General features: G+C 41.4%; 1 protein-coding gene across 7 annotated transcripts in view; it reads left to right on the top strand.

Moving 5' to 3' along the window:
* Positions 1 to 5,000, top strand: part of LOC113806436 (homeobox protein PKNOX2) — a 391,258-nt gene that overhangs the window by 42,054 nt on the left and 344,204 nt on the right. The window lies entirely within an intron of this gene.

Raw genomic sequence — 5,000 nt, 5'->3', positions numbered from 1 at the left:
TGGTTTTGTTGGGGATTTTTTTCCCCTATATTTTTCCTCTTTTTACCCGTTTATTATTATTGTTTTGTGTCATGTTTTTAGTATTTTTGTTATTATTATTATTATTATTATTATTATTATTATTATTATTATTATTGTTTTGTTTTTATTGCTGTTTTTAGTATTACTATTGTTATATTGGCTTTATTATTAATAGTAGTTGTAGTGTTAATAATGATAATAATAAAAATAACATTGATATATTATTATTATTATTATTATTATTATTGTGATTATTATTACTGTTATTGTAATTATCTATTTATTTTCAAGTGGGTATATTCGAAAGCTCAAGTTCATTATTGCTGTTTGCTGTTTTAGCGATAAGGTTAATTTAACTATAATTGACATGAGTGAGTGGCTACTTGTCTTGAGATTCTATTTTTGTTATTCTGTTTATAGTCGTTTTATATTACCAATTAGATGTCCGCGCTGTCTTCGCTATCAGGCGCTAAAAATTAGGAGGTTGTTTTATATTTTGCTTTTCTTTGTTAGATGTTTTCATTCATGTATGTTTTCTTGTTTTATTTTCACTTTTTTGTTCTTAATTCATTTTTCTCCATTATTTGAATTTTAGTTTGATGTAAGCGGACTTGTTTGTTATGTGAATATAAATGGTATTAAATCCAACTAATGATAATTCACATGAAATTATGGATGAAGATAGATAGGAATAAAAGTGGAAGAATAATTCAGAATAAGAGATTGGTTATAATAATGGTAGGAATAGCCAAGATAATGGTTAATAGCAACCGTGATAGAAAGTAACGATATGTAACAACGCCGATTATCCGTCTGAGGGAAATGAAAGGTAAGGGAAATGGAAAACGAGGAGGAAGGCGAAGAAAAAGAAGAAGAGGAGGAGGAGGAGTACTGATAGGGAAAATACGCCTCCATGAAGTCTTCTTGAATTCTAGGGGGAAAAATGATAACAGGTCTTTGTGTAGCTTTTGTTTTTTTCTCAGGTTTTGTTTCTCGTTGCTGTATTTTTCCAATTGATGAGTACAACCACGTACCCACATCCGCACGCATAAGCACATACGCCTTCTCCCCCTCCCCCTCCCCCCCGGTCGCTCGCCGGCTGCGTCAGGAATTGCCCACGGAGGATGTCATGCGGGGCGTGTGACTCCAGACGAAGCTCGCGATGGAGTCTTCACTGAGCCGTTTCCCGTGACACGACCTGATATATGGCATCGAACAGGTGATGGCCGCGAGGAGGAGTGCCGGAACGAGCGACGGTGCCACAGTAATTTAATTCCCCTCGCAAGTATGCTGACGCGAATGATATATTGTGGTGTAACTTGGCTGATGACAGAGAGTCTAACGCACCAACACTCCCGTGTGTCCCGCCAGCCATTAAGCCTTATTTACAACCCTCAATTGACCAGAAATTAAGATTACAAAGGGCTTTTTATTTGGGGGTTCTCGAGGCTGGCGGGCAAGAAGAGGGAGCGGGAGGAAGGGGGTAGTTTAAATTGTTTTATTGCTTTGTCATTGAAACAGTGCACACGCACTCACGAACACACGGGCGCGCACACACGCAGAAACAGACACACATACACCCGCATGCTCGTACACTTATTTTGGTATATCGTAAGCGCACGCTCCACTACGCCTACACACATGCTGAATCTACACATGTTTAAGAATAAACATATTGAGAAACGTTTGACATACACACACGCACACATACATACACGCACGCACGTACGTACGCGCACACACACGCACACACACACACACACACACACACACACACACACACACACACACACACACACACACACACACACACACACACACACACACACACACACACACACAAACATACAAACAAAGGCACAGATTCACACACAAGCAAATATATACACTCGAGATTCTTGCATATTTATTTATTTGCATGTATTTCCATTTGCTATTCATATATATACCATGTGCATCTTAAGTTCATGTGGGCTGGAGTATTGTTGTGGAAATGCGTGAGTTATTACAGTGCTCTTTGCCGCTATACTTAGAGCGTTTGTGGGGCTTTTGGCCTTGGGTGAACGGCGCCGAAAGTACAACGAGGCGGTAGGTGAACGTGTAGAGAAAGAAGAGATAAATGAACGTAAAGAGGTTGAAGCGGTAGGTGAACGTGCAGAGAAATAGATGACGGGTGAACGTGTAGAAAAAGAAGAGAGAAATGAACGTAAAGAGAATGAAGCGATAAGTGAACGTGCAAAGATTGATTTGATAGGAGAACGTGCGGCGGTAGGTGAACGTGCTGAGAAAGAAGAGAAAAAAGAAAAGAGAATGAAGCGGTAGGGAAACGTGCAGAGAAACAGATGGCTGGTGAACTTGCAAAGATTTTTTGATAGGTGAACGTGCTGAGAAAGAAGAGATAAAAGAACGTAAAGAGAATGAAGCATTAAGTGAACGTGCAAAGATTGATTTGATAGGTGAAAGTACAGAGGATGAAGCGATAGGTGAACGAACAAAGAGTGAATTTAGAGGCGAATATACTAAGAAGGTGAAATTTGAACATACAAAAATGAGGTGATAGGTGAACGTACAAATAAGGAAAATCAGAAATCAACATACAAAGAATGTGGTGCGTGAACGTACGAAAGACGATGAGATAGGTGATCGTACAAAGAATAAAGACATAGGTGGACTTAACAAAGAATGAAGTAGTAGGTGAATATACTAAGAAGCTGATGTCCGAACGTACAAAGAATGAGGTGATAGGTTAACTCCTAGCCCATAAATTTCAGCATGATGTGCCGGGGCTGGGCATAGGACCCCCTGATCGCCGGCGTGTTTAGAAGACATAAATATGAGAAAGAAGAAAAAATTGAGAAAGTATGATGGAGAGTAAAGATTTGGATATTTTTGTTTTCTTTTTTTTTTTGGCCTTATTCGTAAAAACCGTTACCAGTTATGGCTTTTTTTTATATTGGATGAAGTATTTGTTTATTTCGCACAGTGCATTTCGGGCATTCATTTGAGACTTATGGCGTGAGGGCAAATATTTACCCTGAGTGTGAATATTATTTTCTAAATTATGTGTATTTCTGTGCGTACAGGAAGGCACGTTTTTTTTTCAGAATACATATTTGTAATTGGCAATATCGTTTTGCTCGAAATGAAGCTTACGCAATATGGAAGTCGGTTCAGATAACCAGATTAAGTGAAATTTGCATGGACAAAACGAAAGAATTCCGGTGTGAATAATGAGTGTCGATTGTTTATCAGATTTTATGAGGGATTTTGTTCGTTTGATTCTGCGAAATCCTATTAGAACACCGTGGAGAACGTCTATTCGTAGCTGTAATTCCACTTAATATATTATTTATGTAAAGCTAATGCGCTACAAGAAAATTTACGGGTATTTAATATGTTCTTTTTAGTGTATCCTATAGTTATGCAAAGTTGAGGTCCTCTACACTCAACGGCTTAACGACCTCTGATCTCAGGTAGCGGCTTCGAGCGTTCCCAAGACCTGAGCGCCGCCACCTTGGAGGTCTCAGCGGCGCAGCTTGCGTAATGCAGCGGTTTTGAGTTCGGTTGCCGCCGCTGCCCGAACCGGCGCCAGCGGTCACTCCCTACGTCGTCGTCGATGTAGACACCCGGGAAAAGCGTGTTTTAGGGGTCAGCGTCAGGTGAACATCAGGAAGATTTTCATTTTTCATCTTTTCGGGTCTGAAACGTCTGCCTGCATCTGCCATTCTTACCTTTTCCTCCTACTCCTCCTTTTGTTTAGGTTCCCCCTTATTATTAATGTTCACTTTTTTTTCACTTTTACTTTATTACCCTCCTCCTCCTCTCCTTCGTTCTCTTCCCTCTTCTCCTTTTCCCACGTTCCCTTCTTTTTCTTGTTCTCCTCCTCTTCGCCCTGCTTCTCACCTTTACATCCCTCTCCTCCTCTTCCTTTCTCTCCTCCCCTGCCTTCTCTCCATATCTCTCACCTCAGCATCTCCTTCTAGTTCTTCGTACCCTCCTCTCCTCCCTTGCCCCTCCTTATCTCCCTTTCCTCTACCTTTTCCTTCTTATTTCTCCTCCCTTTCCCCCTACTTTTCCCCTCACCCTTCTCTCCTCACCCTTCCCTCTTCCTCTACACCTTCCTCCCCCCCCCTTCCCCCTCGCAGCACGACACTGTCCTTTACCTCGCAGACATCTTATTCAGCCGGACGTTGTATCTGCGTCCCCGAGGCCCTATTCTTACATATTACTCAGAGGAGTCTCAAACTGATGTGTTTCTCCCCCATTAAAGTCCATCTTGGCACACAAGACGAGCTACAAGTCTCCGGGGCTTGGTGCTGCTCGTGAGTCTGCTTATCTAAAACACACTTGTTGGTAATGTTGTCCGTGTTGAATTATTTAGCCTACTTGGATTTTTTCCCCTGCGTGTGTAGTACGTGTGTATGCATATATATTGTGTATGTATATGTAAGTATACATATGTATATTTATTTTAATTTTCTCTCTCTCTCTCTCTCTCTCTCTCTCTCTCTCTCTTTCTCTCTCTCTCTCTCTCTCTCTCTCTCTCTCTGTCTCTCTCTCTGTCTCTCTCTCTGTCTCTCTCTCTCTCTCTCTCTCTCTCTCTCTCTCTCTCTCTCTCTCTCTCTCTCTCTCTCTCCCCCTCTCTCTCCCCCTCTCTCTCTCTCTCTCTCTCTCTCTCTCTCTCTCTCTCTCTCTCTCTCTCTCTCTCTCTCTCTCTCTCTCTCTCTCTCTCTCTCTCTCTGTCTCTCTCTCTCTCTCTCTCTCTCTCTCTCTCTCTCTCTCTCTCTTTCTCTCTTTCTCTATCTCTCTCTCTCTCTCTCTCTCTCTCTCTCTCTCTCTCTCTCTCTCTCTCTCTCTCTCTCTCTCTCTCTCTCTCTCTCTCTCTCTCTCTCTATCTTTTTTTTTCCCTCTCCCTCTCTTTCTGTCTTACTGATTTTACAAGCCCTTATTCCCTCACAAACTACCTTCTCTCACTCTCT

This window comes from Penaeus vannamei, chromosome 23 (genome assembly GCF_042767895.1).
Source record: "Penaeus vannamei isolate JL-2024 chromosome 23, ASM4276789v1, whole genome shotgun sequence".
Lineage (NCBI taxonomy): Eukaryota > Metazoa > Arthropoda > Malacostraca > Decapoda > Penaeidae > Penaeus > Penaeus vannamei.
The sequence above is the reverse complement of the archived record's forward strand: the minus strand, read 5'-3'. Positions and strand labels throughout refer to the sequence as shown.